Here is an 18204-nt window from a genome sequence, read left to right as displayed (position 1 = left end):
TTTATGGTAAATTTCTTGTAGCGCACCTGTCTTCAGGAAGCTTGCAAGAGGTCCGCATGTGCAATTTCTCAACTGAGCAGTAAAATCTAGGTCACCCTTAATGGCTTCTTTATTTTATATGTAGGTTGGACTTGATGGACTTGTGTCTTTTTTTGACCTCACCTACTATGTAGCACCACTTTGACACCCCAAAGGAAGGATGGCACTTCCAGAGGCCAGGGCAGGTGAGCATTTCACCCCTTGGCTAAAAGGGGGGGACTGAGAATGGATATTGGACACCAGTCACTTTTTATTGCAGAGCGATTTAAGGATGTGAGGGTTAGGGGCAGTGCTGGGACAAGGTCATCCAATGCCCAGGGCAAAGATACCAAGCTGCGCCCCCCCTCCCCTTCCCTTAAGGTTACGGTCAAGGCACCCTCATCCCTGCAATAAACCATTGCACCCAGGGCAGCCATCCCTCTTGCCCACCCCTTGTCCTGGCCCTGGTTAGGGGTCCCAGATACCATAGCAGGTCGCTTGCAGATTTTCCAGATCAGTGTCAAGCTTCACAGTGTCAGAGCCTTTAAGCCGATGCTGCTTGCAGGATTGGGAGAAACTGCTGTGGTCAGATGAGACCAAAATTGAGCTCTTTGGCATTAACTTGACTCGCCGTGTTTGGAGGAAGATAAAAAACCAAAGAGCTCAATTTTGGTCTCATCTGACCACAGCACTTTCTCACAATCCTTCTCTGAATCATTTAGATGTTCATTGGCATGACCGTACATGTGCCTTCTTGAAGAGGGGGACTTGCCGTGTTTGGGGAAAGAAAAATGCTGACTATGACCCTAAGAACACCATCCATACAGTCAAGCACGGAGGTGGAAACATGATGCTTCGGGGCTGTTTCTCTGCTAAAGGCACAGGCCGACTTTGCCGCATTGAGGGGCCAATGGACGGAGCCATGTATTGTAAAATCTTGGATGAGAACCTTCTTCCCCCAGCCAGAACACTGAAGATGGGTCGTGGGTGGATGAGTCTTCCAGCATGACAATGACCTAAAACATACCGCCAAGGCAACCAAGGAGTGGCTCAAGAAGAAGCACATTAAGGTCATGGAGTGGCCTAGCCAGTCTCCAGACCTTAATCCTATAGAAAATGTATGGAGGGAGCTGAAACTTCGAGTTGCCAAGAAGCTTGAAGGATTTAGAGAAGATCTGTAAAGAAGAGTGGACCAAAATCCCTCCTGAGATGTGCAAACCTGGTCACCAACTACAAGAAACGTCTGACCTCTGTGATTGCCAACAAGGGTTTCTCCACCAAGTACTAAGTCATGTTTTGCTTGGGGATCAAATACTTATTTTACTCACTGAGCTGCAACTCAATTTATAACATTTGTATCGTGTGTTTTTTCTGGATTTTTGGTTGATATTCTGTCTTTATTATATAAAATACACCTATGATAACAATGATAGACCCTTCATTTCTTTGTAAGTCGGCAAACCTAGAAAATCTGCAGGGGATCAAATCATTATTTTCCCCCCACTGTATGATAAATAACTGTGAATATACAATATACAGTAAGTGAATATATCAGTGAAAATTCCCAAGACAGAATATAGAAAGAAAAATATATAGAAAGAAAAATGTATTTGGGAATTTCCACTGATATATTCACAATTATTTTGCTGATTACTCGGCAATCTTGATTAATTCCTTTGACGCGGTGCATGTTTTTTTTTTTTTTTTAATGATATTCAACACATTTTCCATTGATGGTTTCAGTTCTGCAGGAAGACGGCTACGACAAAATATATATTCACACGACTAATTTTTATTCATTGACGAGAAAGAAATCCATTATGAAAAAGGTAGAACAAGACATGTAATATGGAACCGTTGACCAAAGCCGCAATATTCACACCCAGGGCGCCGTCTCCGTGTTCTTTGGCTCGCGCCATGTCATTCCGGGCGGAGCATTTTCTTGCCTGAAAGACAGTCACAGGTTCAGTCCAATCATTTCAGTCCACTCATAGGGCCACAGACTCAGCTGCTGTATTTTTTTTTTTTTTATCTTTCCCCCCTTAATGGAATCAATATAGTTGACAATATCCTGATTGCAGGCCATAGGCGTGCACACAGGGTGTGCGAATGAAGTGCGAATTGCACTGTGAAAATGTCGTAGCCGGAAGGATGTGAACGGAGCTTATTGCTCACAATGTACACATTTCTCATGCTGTAAAATAAAATGCACTTACTGTATATAAATGAATTTATATTTACTATTTGCAGCCTTCAGGTGGAGCTGTAGGCTCCTTTTCACATACTTAGCAGACTACGCTTAACTCATTTGCTGAAAAACCCTGTTATGCTGAAGAAAAAAAGGTGAAAAGTTGGAGCTCAGATTACACAAACAGCTGAAAGATTCAGAAGGGAGGTGCTCCAGTCCCCTCGCCCACTCACCCCTCTCCCCTAGCATGCTGCTAGGAGGAGAGAGCAGAGAGATGAGCTTGTTAGTCTGCTGCTTCTCCTTCATTGTTCAATCAAAGTTTGTGGGAGGGGACCTGTAAGTGTTATTGACACTGCAGAAGATAAAAAAAAAAAATAGGCCTCCTGACCTGCCAGGCGGGACTGTGATGTGTGGCAGAGCTGTGTAAATCTCAGGAGTTTATGGACACAAATACAAATTCTATGGCAGGTTGAACAGATATCACCTTTCTGTTAAATTAATACATTTAATGAAATGTAATTGTGTTTCTGTAGGTAATTATCTTTGGAGGAGGCTGAGGAGTAAGGAGGAGGCTGAGGAGTAAGGAGGAGGCTGAGGAGTACGGAGGAGGCTGAGGAGCAAGAATAAGGCTGGGGAGTAAGGAGGAGGCTGGGGAGTAAGGAGGAGGCTGAGGAGTAAGGAGGAGGCTGGGGATTAAGGAGGAGGCTGAGGAGTAAGGAGGAGGCTGAGGAGTAAGGAGGAGGCTGAGAAGTAAGGAGGAGGCTGGGGAGTATAGAGGGGGCTGGGGAGTATAGAGGGGGCTGGGGAGTATAGAGGAGGCTGAGGAGTAAGGAGGAGGCTGGGGAGTAAGGAGGAGGCTGAGGAGTAAGGAGGAGGCTGAGGAGTAAGGAGGAGGCTGAGGAGTAACGAGGAGGCTGGGGAGTAAGGAGTGTAAGGAGGAGGCTGAGGAGTGTAAATGGTCTTTGCTACATTAATGAATAAAGAGGAAGTTTCTGCAGCTCAATAAATCATTTGGGATAAACATGTGTGGCAACAGGAAAGCTCTTTTTAAAACTTCTATAAAATATACGATGCGGAAGAGATTTGTTCCATCAGATAAGGAAACAAAGAATTCATTTTATTCATTCTAATGAAGAAGGTTGTCTGCATAGAAATGACGGTCGATCTCTGTTATCCCATAAAAAGTGCTCAATCCTTCCTACATACCTGGGAGTCTTGGCTGTCCCTGCTCCTCCTGTTACATTCTCCATAATAAAATATACATAAAAAAGCTGCCAGGGATGGTGGGAACCCCTCATAATGGGAGCAGCAGATGTACAGACTGGGGAACTCAGTACAGGGGTGGTGGCAACACCTCATAATGGGCACAGCGGGTGTACAGACTGGGGAACTCAGCACAGGAAAGATGGGGACCCCTCATAATGGGCACAGCAGGTGTACAGACCTGGGAACTCAGCACAGGAAAGATGGGGACCCCTCATAATGGGCACAGCGGGTGTACAGACCTGGGAACTCAGCACAGGGATGGTGGGAACCCCTCATAATGGGCACAGTAGGTATGCAAAGCTGGGAGGTCAGCACAGTAATATCCGAGTCCCCAAAAGATAGAAGATACTCTGAGGGGGTTTAGTTCCACAACATCCACCAAACCCCTACGTACAATATCAGTAATGGGTGAACAGATCCTTTTGGGGGGTTTTTTATGATGGGCTCACTGGTTCAGATTTTTTCCCATTTTCCCATCATTGTGAAACTCCATGAGATAGAAGAGTCGGTCAGATAGGTATCTGTGGCGGTTCTCATACGTCCAGGTCATGGTATAGCTAGCGGTAGTTAGTCACCTTCATCTGGCCGTTTCCTGTAATGCTAAAGACTGAAGAAGCTGGTTGGACAAGCAGAGAAACGTCATCAACCTTACAAAGCAATCCCGGTGTTCTGCCGAGAAAGTTCCCCTCGGCGGATAAGGACACCCCTGTACTGCGCAGGCACAACGGTTGCGCAGTACGAGCCGCCGGAAATAGCTGAAGCTGAATAGCTGCGAGTCAGCTGTATGCGGCGCCTGTAACGCTTCGCTCGGCACTTTTTTATTCTACCTCTATGTCCACTTGGATGGCGGGGCTTGAACCTGGACTCAGGGCGCAGGCGCCGTGTATAGCTGACTCAAGGTTTTCAGCTTCGGCTATTTTCGGCGGCTCCGTAGTCATTCGGACTGCGCAAGCACTGCGCCTGCACAGTACAGGGGGGTCCTTATCCGCCGGGGGAACTTTCTCGGCAAGACACCGGCTGAATGTGAATAACTTCTACTAGTTGTCCAAGACCAGATGTCTCCAGCATTCACCAAACCCTGGACCCCAGACTACATAGGATTCTATTGCTGAATTCTCCTTTTTAAAATGCTAGTTGCCTGGCTGATGTGGATGTCACATTCTTTATTGAAAGTAGTGTAATCTTTGGGCCAACAAACAAAAAGCTGGTCACTATATGTTTAATCCTTCTCAGTAAAGTAATGTCACCGGAGAATACCAAGCAAGAAGCATTTGAAATAGTAGGTCTTTCTGAATAAAAATAAAGAAAGAAAGAAAAAAAAAGAAAAAAAAAAAAAGTAGGTCAACTCCCTCCCCCACACACACCTTCCCCGTATTTCTCAGTACGATTTCTTTGTAATTTTCTTCTTTCTAATTTCCATGAAACAGTCTGGTAATTTATCTACATACAGTACGTGTTCCTTGCTAACATGACACAAAGCCTTCCTTTGTTTCTCAATATAATTATAGTAGAATTTAAATTATATTGACACCTATAAAGATACATTTTATTTTCTAATTTGTCCCCTTTAAAATGACACTAAAATTATGTTTCAAATACAAACCATGGCAAAGCTATTTGCAAATGAATATAAAGGTGCTTATTTCAATGTAGCACATTTTTCTTATGAAAAATAATAATAATAATAATAATAAAATACCAAAATGAATTAAAAAATAAAAAATTAACACGGAGCTAAAAAAAAATTACACAAAATTTGAAAAAAAATAATTCAGCAGAAAAATAATAACAAAGGGGAGATGGGAGGAAGAAATGAAGCCTGAATACGTTAATTTTGATAGTCCATAATTGCCAGTAGTGGGGGGCAAGGGGGGAGGAACAGGGCATAGGAGATACGTCCTACAAAACTTTTGTAGGCAATACTGTATCTACTATGTCTAAAATCCACACGTGGTTAAATACAGTATAACATTAAAGTAGAAAGAAAAATTTGCAGAAAAATAATAGCTAAGTGCAGAAAGAGAGGAAGAAATTATGCCTGAATAGAGTTAACTAAGGGTTAATAAGGAGTTAAAAAGAAATATATATATTTTTAAACATTACTAGTAAAATTCCTTAACTGATGTCAGATTATAGCTCACACTTTTGATATGGACATGCATGAGATAGTAAATACAACACAACAATGTAGCTATCTAACAGCTGTAACTGCTATGTAATACATGAGGATTCCCAGCTGTCATTTTGACAGCCGATAATCATCAGTAATGGTGGCAGCAGGGGGAGAAGAACAGGGCATATGAGATACATCCTAGAACACTTTTTTTCAAGGCATTTCTCCTATGTCTAAAGTCCACAAGTGGTTCAATGCAATATACTAATAAAGTAGGAAAAAGAATCAGCAGAAAAAGAATAGCTACGCGGAGAAGAGAGGAAGTAATTAGGCCTGAATTAAATAAGGGTTAATAAAGAGTTAAATAGGAATATATTTTATTTAAAAAAAAAAGTTACTAGTAAATTTCCTTAACTGACGTCAGATTATAGATCACACCTTTTGATGCAGAGATAGTAAATAAAACAAAATAATGTAACTATCTAACAGTGCTACTGCTATGTAATACCTAAGGATTCCCAGCTGTCAATCTGGCAGCCGATAATTGTCAGTAATGGTGGCAGCAGGGGGAGAACAACAGGACATAGGAGGTATACTGAGAATACTTTTTTAGGGCATATCTCCTACGTCAAAAATCAGCAAGAGGCTACATACAGTATAACATTAAAAGCATTTTGTTATGTCTGTGTTAAAAAATTCCATTGATTCTTCCAGAAATCGTGTGAGCTGTAAACATTGGTCACTGTCTTATTGTCTCTGTGATGACTATAGAACACCTCCCTCTATGTTGTGGAAAGAAAGAGAGGAGGACATTTTTTGCTGTTCTAATACATTTTCTCCACTATGGTGACAATGCTGGGGTCACCTTAGGACAAGGAATATGTTACTAGAAGAATCACCAGGTTAAAAAAAAAAAGAAAACATTTTCTCAATTGATTATTTAAGAAAATTGCAACAGTTACATAGTTACTTATTTCTTATAATAATAATAGTCTGGAAGATCCTTTTGTCTCAACCATGGGATCTGAATTCCTCTATGTGGGAGAACTGAAAGGGATACATCCTATACACTGGTGGCCACTAAATAAGAGGCAATGAGGAGGGGCAGGGGTGCTCCAGCCCAAAAAACCTGGTCAAGGTCTATTACAATATACAAAAACATATTTGGGGGCACACTCTACAATGCGTTTAAATTCAAGATGGTGCTGCTATAAGACCTACAAACAGTACAAAATATTTTACAGCGCACACACTCAAGAATGACATTTCCTGCAAGGCTAGTTAAAAACACCTGAACATATTCAAAAAATACGGGGGTTTGGTCACGCTAAATGGTCATATAGTGCTAAGCCCACTTACTTTTTTTTTTTAACAACACACTAGGATCTCTTTTGGCAATATTGTCTATAGCGAAAATTATTGTAATATTATATGTAATATTTATTTAATTATAATTTATTAATAATTGTACAACAATTGAATACATACTTTTTTTAACAACAAACTAGGATCTCTTTTGGCAATATTGTCTATTGCAAAATATATTGCAATAATAATAATAATAATTATTATTATTATTATTACTACTATGTAACTATTGCTAATTTTTTTATAATCAATTGACACAATTCATAAAATCATGCAAAATTACTATTTTGACCAGTGTTTTTGTAACTATTGCTCATTTTTTATAATCAATTAACAAAATTCATAAAATCATGGAAAATTACCATTTTAACTAGTAGTTTTACTGTAAAGAACAATGTCATATATTGCAGCTTAGCGACCTTTAGATGTGATGGTTGCAAATGTTTATGGCTCACTCAATTTCTGGAAGAATCAATGGAAATTTTTAACACAGACATAACAAAATGCTTTTATTACTGTATTTAACCATTTGTGGATTTTATACTGTCTGGAACGTGCTGGCCATAGCATAGCTGAAGTTCTGAAGCACATGCAAATGCACAGGCGTGAGCCTGCAGGTGCCCACCTTACCGTGCTCATGCATTAGCCATTGACACTGGCACCAATTGGTCTGTATAAGTGCAGCAGCTACACTAGTTCATTGCTGTCTGATCTGCAGCTGTACCCGTGTTCCTGCTGATTCTGCTGACATCTGTGTTTGACCCGGCTTTCTCCTGACTTCGCTTGATCACTACCTGCCCTGCCCTTGGCTCTTCTCTGGACTTTGCTCTGCCTTCTGCCCATCTTCCTGATCTTGTGTTGCCAACCTCTGTCTGTACCCTGACAATTCCTTGCCTGCCATCTATGTCTGCATCTGACCATCTGTTGCCAACCTGGCTTGTCTTACCTTGAGTCCATTTGTTTTTCTGCCCTGCCTGCACCTGCTTAGCTCCCGCTGGAGCTTCTTCTACTATGGGCCACCAGTCTTCCTGCACCTTCTACCAGCTGCTGTCTACTGCTGTCTGCTGTCTACCAGCCAAGAGTCTGCTGTTCCTGCTGACATCTGCTGTTCCTGCTGACATCTGCTGTTCCTGCTGACATCTGCTGTTCCTGCTGACATCTGCTGTTCCTGTTGACATCTGCTGTTCCAGCTATCCAGCCAACTCTGGTGACACATCACTACATCTAGCAGAAGACCACACAGGCGATCATACCTCACCGTACTCTTGCAACCACTGTTGCAACATCATTGGTCCCCGAGCCGGGGCTGTGAGGCCTCCCTCTACATGTCAGGCTCAGCCACAACTTATAGGACATAGACGATGGCCCTAAAAAAAAAGTTTTCTGGGACATTCTTAATATGACCTATTCTTCTACCCCTACTGCCACTATTACTGGCAATTATCGGCTGTCAAAATGATAGCTGTTAAATCACTGGTAACTGTTAATATTTAATTATTAATATTTTAGTTATAATTATACAATAATGTAATACATATATATATATATAATTTTTTTTAATAAACTAGGATCTCTTTTGGGCAATGGCAGCTGGTGTTTTTTTTTGGGGGGGTGACAAACAATGCACCAACAGACATCACATCCCCAGTCAGTCGGGTCATCCGCAACACACACCCCCCCGTCGGTCAGTCAGTCGGCCCAACACTTACCCCATCAAGCGGGCAGCACTTCCCTCCAGGCGACGGTCGGCAGCTTCTCCTGCTTCTCCTCACGGCGGCAGTGCGTCTTCTCCCTCCTCCTTCCTTCTCCTCCTAGGCGGCCAATAGTATCGCCTGTCCTTTCAGCCAATCAGGTGATGGGTCTCAGAACCCACTTCCTGATTGGCCAGGAGCAGAATCAGTGTGACAATAGCGAATATTCATTTGCTATTGTCACACAACTGGGTGGGCTCGGGGGGGGGGGAGAGCCCACCATTTTTTGAAGCCTATTGGGAGCCGCTGGCTCTAATCACCTGCTTTAAAAAAACAAAACAAATGGCATCCATGCGTCCGGCGCCTCGCATTTGGATTAGGGGGCCAGACACATGAATAGGGGAAGGGCCGCCACTGCTTTTAGGAATATTGTGTATTGCAAAAATGATTGCAGTAATAATAATAATATTATAATAATTTCTATAGGAGAAATGTAAGGATATAAAGCTACAAAATGGATATTAAATAAATAAATGTAGTGCTATGTGTAAAATTATAAATATAATATTATCTTATTTAAAACATCACAATTTTTTACTTGTGGCGCTGATTGTTTCATCTTATAATTGCATTATATAAAGCTACAGAAGCTGATGTAGTCTACAGACTGAAATAGGGAAAATAAGTCCATTGATAGAGTTTACAGTTATCTGGTTGTCTCCTTTTTTGGCACTAATGCTATATGACCCCCTCACCCCCGTTACCTTTAAAGAAAAGTTCAAGGCAATAACCGCCAGTGGGCAACAAAATAGTATGTTCAAGATGGAGAACCAAAGGTAATCTCTGGGCTTCGATCGAGTGCCATCTCCTGCTGACTGTGACATCATCACCCCATCTGTACTGGTTGGCTGTTGCACGAGGATCTGCTGAGAGCCATGGACCACTGTTTCTGGAAAGCAGGTCTGGAAGTCGGTGGCTTGTGGGGGTAGAGAGTCTAGTGAATAGGAAAGAGGAGGTGGATCTCCTCCATCCAGCGCCTGGTCCATCTTATCTCTTATAATGTGAGTTTGCTTTCCAGAGCTCTCATGGAAAGATCTAATCAGTTTAAAGAGAGTGATTACATTTTCCTTTCCTACCAAAAGCACCTATCAGAGTAGCTGCCTGACTCAAACGTCTAGCCTACCCGCCCCCTTTCACCCACGCCAAGAGGAAATTGGAACATCTGTTCGGGGAGGAATGATTATTTTATACAAATAAAATGTGTCTAAATATTTTGAATGTTCTGTGTTGTAACTCATTGCATCTTTCCAAATTGATCGAAATAATATACCGTTGCTAGACATCAATATATCGTCAATATACCATTGCTGTACGATACTTAATAATATTTCCTGTGCAAAACAAACACATATATATATATATATATATATATATATATATATATATATATATATATATATATATAAAATTACATAAAATTATATAAAATAATAATTACATTTATATTTTATATTGTTATTTATTGTTATTTTATCTGATGATTGTTTGCCTAGGAAATGTTTTTTTCGCAGCAATGGTTTTGTTACAAAGTTGTCAAAATAATATAGCTACAAAACTTTTGTAGCCATATTACAGTGAGGGAAAAAAGTATTTGATCCCTTGCTGATTTTGTACATTTGCCCACTGACAAATAAATTTAGGGGTCTATAATTTTAATGGTTGGTTTATTTTAACATTGAGAGACAGAATAACAACAAAAATATCCAGAAAAATGCATTTCAAAAAAGTTATAAATTGATTTGCATTTTAAAGAGGAGTTCCACCCAAAAGTGTAACTTCCGCTTGCATGCTTCCTCCCCCCCTCCGGTGTCACATTTGGCACCTTTTAGGGGGAGTGGGGAAAGGGGATCCGTGTTTGACAGGTTCCCTTCCCCACTTCTGATCTCCCGGAAGTTTGCCCCCCCCTCCTTCCCCCACTACCAGGCCAATTGGAAAGCACATCGTGCTTTGTGCATGCGCAGTAGGGAACCACTGCTTCACTTTCGGCTTCACTGCTTGGTTCCCTAACCAGGAATAGTGGCGGCAGCACCCGGGAGTTGATCCGAAGAATGGCTCTGCTGCTGACATTGTGGGCTCCCTGGACAGGTAAGTGTCCTTATATTAAAAGTCAATGGTATTTGTAGCTGCTGACTTTTACATTTATTTATTTTTTATTTTTTGGCTGGACCTCCTCTTTAATGAGTGAAATAAGTATTTGACCCCCTCAGCAAGATTTCGGGCTCCCAGTTGTCTTCTATACAGGTAATGAGCTGATATTAAGAGCCCTTTCTTAAAGGGAGTGCTCCTAATCTCAGCTTGTTACCTGTATAATGGACAGCTGTCCACAGAAGCAATCAAGCAGATTCCAATCTCTCCATAATGGCCAGGACCAAAGAGCTGTCCAAGGGGCAAGACCTACACAAGGCTGGAATGGGCTACAAAACCATTACCAAGCACCTTGGTGACAACAGTTGGTGCGATTATTCGCAAATTGAAGAAACACAAAATAACTGTCAATCTCTCTCTGTCTGGGGGGTCCATGCAAGATCTTACCTTGTTGAGTTTCAATGATCATGAGAACGGCGAGGAATTAACCCAGCGCTACACATGAGAATCTTGCCAATGATCTCAGCTGGGACCATGGTCACCAAGAAAACAATTGGTAATACACTACACTGTGAAGGACTGAAATCCTGCAGGGCCCACAAAGGTTCCCCTGCTCAAGAAAGCACATGTACAGGCCCGTCTGATGTTTACTAATGAACATCTGAATGATTCAGAGGAGAACTGGGTGAAAGTGTTGTGGTCAGATGAGACCAAAATTTAGCTCTTTGGCATCAACTCAACTCACCATGTTTGGAGGAGGAGGAATACTGCCTATGACCCCAAGAACACCATCCCCAACCATCAAACATGGAGGTAGAAACATTATGCTTTGGGGGTGTGGGGGACATCGACCGCATCAAAGGGAAGATGGACGGGGCCATGTACTGTCAAATCTTGGGTGAGAACCTGCTTCCGTCAGCCAGGGCATTGAAAATGTGTTGTGGATGGGTCTTCCAGCATGACAATGACCCAAAACACATGGCCAAGACAACAAAGGAGTCACTCAAGAAGAAGCACATTAAGGTCCTGGAGTGGCCTAGCCAGTCTCCAGACTTTAATCCCATAGAAAACATGTGGAGGGAGCTGAAGGTTGGAGTTACCAAACATCAGCCTCGAAACCTTAATGAATCGGAGAGGATCTGAAAAGAGGAGTGGGACAAAATCCCCCCTGAGATGTGTGCAAACCTGGTGGCCAACTACAGAAACGTCTGACCTCTGTGATTGCCAACAAAGGTTTTGCCACCAAGTACTAAGTCATGTTTTAAAATTATAGACTGATCAAAGAAATACTTTTTTTCCCTCACTGTATTTTGATACTTTTGTTTCCATTTAGAAACATTGTTGCACAAATCTTTCAGATGCAATGAGTTACAGCACAGAATGTTTGATGTATTTGGATTTATTTTATTTGTTTGCAATAACCATAGCACTGTCTAAAATACAAAAACACTATAAAATGAATTTACGAGTAAGAAACCACAGCTATTTTCTTTTTGAGGCCAAGTTAATTCTATTAACGTATTATAGCTGTGCTGTTGGAGCGCAGTGATAGCACAGAAGAGGAATAATTATTGCTTAAAGTGATTGTAATGCCGCGGTTTAGCCGTCGTAATAAACTCCGACGGAATTCCATTCAAGCGGTCTTGCCTACACACGTTCAATCCAAAGTTCGACCGTCCAGAACGCGGTGATGTACAACACTTACGACGGGACTAGAAAAAGGAAGTTCAATAGCCAGTAGCCAATAGCTTCCGTCTCGTACTTGCTTCAGAGTGTGCGTTTTTTTTTTTGGTCCATTGGACCAGCATACAGATGATCGATTTTCCCGATAGGAATTGGGTCCGTCGGAAAGATTAAGAACATGTTCCATTTCTAGGTCCGTCAGATTTTTTTTTTTTTTTTTTTAAAGTCCAATGAGGCCTATACACGATCAGTATATACGATGAAAAGCTTCCGTCTGACTTTTTCTGTCGGACAGTCCGCTCGTGTGTACGCGGCATAAGGGTTCATTTTTTTTCTTTTTAACTAACAAACATGTTATACTTACCTCCACTGTGCAGCTTGTTTTGCACAGAGTGGCCCCGAACCTCCTCTTCTGGGGTCCCTCGGCGGCTCTCGCGGCTCCTCCCCACATCAGATAACCCCCTAGGAGAAGCGATCTCCCGAGGGGGTTACCTTGCGGGCGCGCTCCCTAGTTCAGCATTCCAGGCGTCCATAGCCGCCGAATGTATGACTCGGCCCCGCCCCCCGGCGCCAGCGTCTGTGGATTTAATTGACAGCTGCGGGAGCCAATGGCTGCGCTACTATCAATCTATCCAATCAACAGCCGAGAACCCCGGGCAGAGAGACAGCGCATCCCCGCCGGGTGAAGTTCCAGGGCTCAGGTAAATAAAACGGGGGGGGAGGGGGGCGGTCACTGCCAGGTATTTTTCCACCTTAATGCATAGAATGCATTAAGGTGAAAAAACACGAAGGTTTACAAACCCCTTTAAAGCATAACCAAAGTAAAAGAAAAAAAATCCTTTCATTTATGTCTGTGTCTACAATTCGCTCTGCTCTTTCAATAGCTCTTTCGCTCTTTGCTCTTTCTAGCAAACCCTTTAAGATGCACTGAGAGCATTGAGTTTAAGTGATGAGTGGTGAGCCATGAGTGACAGAACACATCCCTGGCATCCCTTTAGATGAGCATGTTCCTCCCTGTCACAATAACTCGGGCTGCAATCGCAGCAACACGCATTGTGGGAACCATGTCACCCAAAAAAACAAGTCCTGGAGCTACTTTTGGGGTGACATGCTTCCCGCAATGTGTGTTGTTGCAATTGCAGCACGATTTATCGCGTGACAGTCGTGGCAGACCCGCGCCACGATTTGAGGTGTCATTCAAATGAGTGGCATCTCAAATGCGAGTCCCGCGATTTGTCATTTACACATCAGCGCTTTCAAATCGCAACCAGATTTGCGGCAAATGTGTCTGTGATTTAAAACGCTGAAGCGTAAATTAGACATGTGCAGAACGAAAACATTTGTTTTGTTTCGATTCGTTATTTACATAAATTCGTTTAGTTAAATTTGTTTCATTCATTTAATAAGTTCTCTGAATTCGTTTCGTTTTCAAATCGATTCAAATTTTTCTAATTGAAATTTGGATCGTTTCGAAAAGTTTTCAAATCAATTTCGAATAGTTTTTAAATTCAAATCGTTTTCTAATTCCAATAGTTTTCCAATTTTCAAAGAGAATAAAATAGATTTTTATTCTCTTTGGAAATTGTAAAACTATTCAAATTCGAAAAGTATTCAAAAACTATTCGGAAACGTATGAATTCGAATTTTGTCTGAATTTTTTTCCGTTATTTTGGATTTGTTTAAATTCACTACTATTCCAATTGGGAAATTCGGATACATGCATTGACACAAACCGCACATATCTAGTGTGAATGCAGCCTTAAAGAGGAAGTAAACCCTGGTGGGTTTTACTTCCTCTCTATTTCCCTGAAAAGGTAAAGCATAATGGACTACTATGCATCGCATTGCATAGTAGCCCATTATGTGTCACTTACCTGAAACCGAAGCCTGCGATATCACTGCTGTCCCCACTAGCAGGGAGCGTCCATCTTCACCCCTCTTCCTTCCGGGGCCGCAAACTCCGGCTCTGTGACTGGCCGGAGTCACATGACGTCACAGCATGACCCCTATTAGAAACAGCACGATGTGCCCTTTCTAAAGGGCGCATGCACCGTAGTCATCGGCTCTCTGCTTTTTAGTAAACATCTCCTAAACCGTGGCTTACCTGTAGGTAAAAGTGGTTGTACAGGGTGTACAACCACTTTAAGGTTAAGAAAAAAGAGGGGGGGGGACTGCACCAAAAAAGCATAAAAAACACACTGGAACACATCAAAAATGGGTCAAAAACGTGCAAGCAAGAAGGGCATCTGGAACGCATCCGGACTGCATTTCTATGGTGTGAACTGGCCCTAAAGGCATTTAAAGCATCACCTATGGAGAATTTTTAGGACCATCGCTTGGCGCTATTCCACGGGCATGCGCACTTGTAAAGCATGCTGTGTTAGGTATCTATTTACTCGGCGTAACATCATCTTTTATATTTTACCAGAATAATAGATTTTTATTCTCTTTGGAAATTGTAAAATTATTCAAATTTGAAAAGTTTTCGAATTCAAATTTAAAAACTATTCGAATTTGAAAAATATTCAAAAACTATTTGGAAACGTATGAATTTGAACATCTAGTGTGAATGCAGCCTTAAGGTTAAGAAAAAAGAGGGGGAAAAAAACTGTACCAAAAAAGCATCAAAACGCACTGGAACGCATCAAAACGGGTCAAAAAACGCACAAGCAAGAAGGGCATCTGGAACGCATTCGGACTGCGTTTCTATGGTGTGAACTGGCCCTAAAGGCATTCAATGCGTCGCCTATGGAGAATTTTTAGAACCATAGTTTGGCGCTATTCCACGGGCATAAAGCATACCATGTTAGGTATCTATTTACTCGGCATAACATCATCTTTTTTTTTTTTTCAAATATAAAATTTTATTTCAAAGAAAGAGCAAGAGAACACGGAATCAAACAAGAAATTAAGATACAATTCCCATCATATTATTTGATGTATATAGGCAAATGTATATCCTAGTAACAGCAGTAGTATCGGTATTTGAAGTGGAACATGCAGCATCAATAGATAACATCATATTTTATATTTTACCAAAAAAATGGCTATTATATAATGTTTGTGTGCAATAAAATTCTTTAAAGTGTATTTTTCCCCCAAAAATGCATTGAAAAAATTCCTGTGCGAATACCGTGTGACATAAACAATTGCAACCCCCACCATTTTATTCTCTAGGGCCTCTGCTAATATATATATATATATATATATATATATATATATATATATATAAATTTAAAATATAATATAATGATGGAGTGGTTTCCAGCTAAAAAAAAAAATAAAAATAGATTTTTACATGTAGGAGAGAAGTGTCAGAACTGGCACGGTAGGCAAATGGTTAATCTTTACAGTACATCTGAATGACCCACAACGTTCCATCACCATGTACTGTACAAAGAGTTCATTATTAAAGGAATCTTTTTTTTTTTTTTTTTTAATAGAAAAAGCATCGTTGACAATAAATTAGAGTCTTGCAGCACAGCAGAGAGTTTTCCAGGATCAGATAAACATAATTTGTTTGTTTTTTTGTTTGTTTTTTTTTTGTTTTTTTGGTTATTTGGTTATAATGAAATCATAGTTGTTATTTCAACATCAGAGAACGTAACATTCGTTGATTCCGGGAATAATGTTCACAATTCATTTTGGCAGGAAACCTCGGGACAAGATGATACAAACCGAAACTCTGCATGTGCTGACTGAAGCTTTACACAAAGTATCGTTTTCTAAAGTGTAACTAAAGCCAAAAAAGCTTCTTTTTTTCTTTTTTTTTTTTTTTTTAGCTTTGGATGGAGTAAGAAAGTCTGAACCTATTTTGGACTTTTTTTTTGCTGTCAGTGTCCCTACTGGGGATAGATCTGCATGATTTTGGCTAAAATGAGAATCACAATTTTTTTTTTTTTTTTTTTTGCTTAGAATAAAGATCACGATTCTCGTGGCGTAACATCATCTTTCACATTATACAAAAAAAGTGGGCTAACTTTACGATTTTTTTTTTTTTTTAATCGCTTCAGCCCCCTTTAATGACCGGGCCATTTTTTGCGATACAGCACTTTGTCGCTTTAACTGACAATTGCGCGGTCATGTGACGTTGTACCCAAACAAAATTGACGTCCTTTTTTTCCCCCACAAATAGAACTTTCTTTTGGTGGTATTTGATCGCCTCTGCGGTTTTTATTTTTTGTGCTATAAACTAAAAAAAAGAGCGACAATTAAAAAAAAAAAAGCAATATTTTTTACTTTTTGCTGTAATAAATATCCCCCCCCCCCCCCCGAAAAATATAAAAAAACTAATTTTTTTCCCCAGTTTAGGCAGATATGTATTCTACATATTTTTGGTAAAAAAAAATCGCAATAATCGTATATTGATTGGTTTGAGCAAAAGTTATAGCTTCTACAAAATAGGGGATAGATTTATGGCATTTTTATTATTTAATTTTTTTATACTAGTAATGGTGGCGATCTGTAATTTTTAGCAGGACTGCGACGTTGCGGTGACAGAACGGACATTTTCAACACTTTTTTGGGACCAGTGACATATATACAGCGATCAGTGCTATAAAAATGCACTAATTACAGTATAAATGTCACAGGCAGAGAAGGGGTTAAACTAGGGGGGCGATCAAGGGGTTAAGCGTGTTCCCTCAGTGTGTGTTTCTAACTCTGGGGGGAGGGGACTCTCTAGAGGAGGAGACAGATCGCTGCTCCTAGCTAGTAGGAACAGACAATCTGTCTCTCCTCTCCTGACAGAATGGGGATGTGTGTGTGTTTACAAACACACACACATCCCTGTTCTGGCTCTCGTGCTCGCGATCGCACATCGGGTCCCCAGCCATGCAGCAGGTGCACGCACGCTATAGCTGTATAAAGGGCTGACGTACAGCTACGGCGATTTGCACAGTAGAATGACAGCGGCTGGTTGGCTAGTGGTTAATTCATTAAAGTGTATTTTTTCCAAAAAAAATTGCGTTTGAAAGACTGCTGCGCAAATACAGTGTGGCATAAAATATTGCAACAGCCACCATTTTATTCTCTAGGGTCTCTACTAAAAAATATATACATAATGTTTTGAGTAATTTTTTAGCAATAAATATTGATTTTAACTTGTAAGCAGCAAGTGTTATGCCCCGTACACACGGTCCGATTTTCCCGACGGAAAATGTTCGATGGGATCCTTTTGGCGAAAATTACAACCGTGTGTGGGCTCCATCGGACAGTTTCCATCGGAATTTCCATCGCACAAAATTTGAGATCTGGTTCTCAAATTTTCCGACAACAAAATCCGTTCGCGTAAATTCCGATCGTGTGAAAAACAATTCCGACGCACAAAGTGCCACGCATGTTCGGAATCAAGCAGAAGAGCCGCACTGGCTATTGAGCTTCATTTTTCTCGGCCCGTTGTAGGTGTTGTACGTCACCGCGTTCTTGACGTTCGGAATTTCCGACCAACTTTGTGTGACCGTTGTGTATGCAAGACAAGTTTGAGCCAACATCCGTCGGGAAAAAAAACGTGGATTTTGTTGTCGGAATGTGCGATCGTGTGTACGTGGGCATAAGTCTTTAAACCACTTCCGAACCGCCCACCGTCGCTATATTCCGGTACTTTGAAGAGGAGTATCGTTGTTATGGTAGCAGCTAGCTACCAACACTCCGGTATCCTCTTCTTCAGTGGGCGGTCTGCTTCAAGATAAAAGTGGTCTCTGCGGCAGATTCGCCGCTCTGGTACCGGAGCC

The 18204-nt window shown here is 41.2% G+C and overlaps 1 long non-coding RNA gene across 1 annotated transcript; it reads right to left on the bottom strand.

Moving 5' to 3' along the window:
- Positions 1-1790: 1790 nt before the first annotated feature.
- Positions 1791-9844, bottom strand: LOC141109784 (uncharacterized). The gene is made up of 2 exons (XR_012236189.1): positions 9409-9844; positions 1791-1964 (listed from the first exon to the last, which is right to left on the bottom strand). It is a non-coding gene; the product is annotated as an uncharacterized lncRNA (long non-coding RNA).
- Between the last annotated feature and the right edge of the window lie 8360 nt (positions 9845-18204).

The sequence above is a fragment of the Aquarana catesbeiana genome, linkage group LG10 (genome assembly GCF_042186555.1).
Source record: "Aquarana catesbeiana isolate 2022-GZ linkage group LG10, ASM4218655v1, whole genome shotgun sequence".
NCBI classification, from domain to species: Eukaryota; Metazoa; Chordata; class Amphibia; order Anura; family Ranidae; genus Aquarana; species Aquarana catesbeiana.
This window is presented reverse-complemented; position numbering and strand designations above follow the sequence as displayed.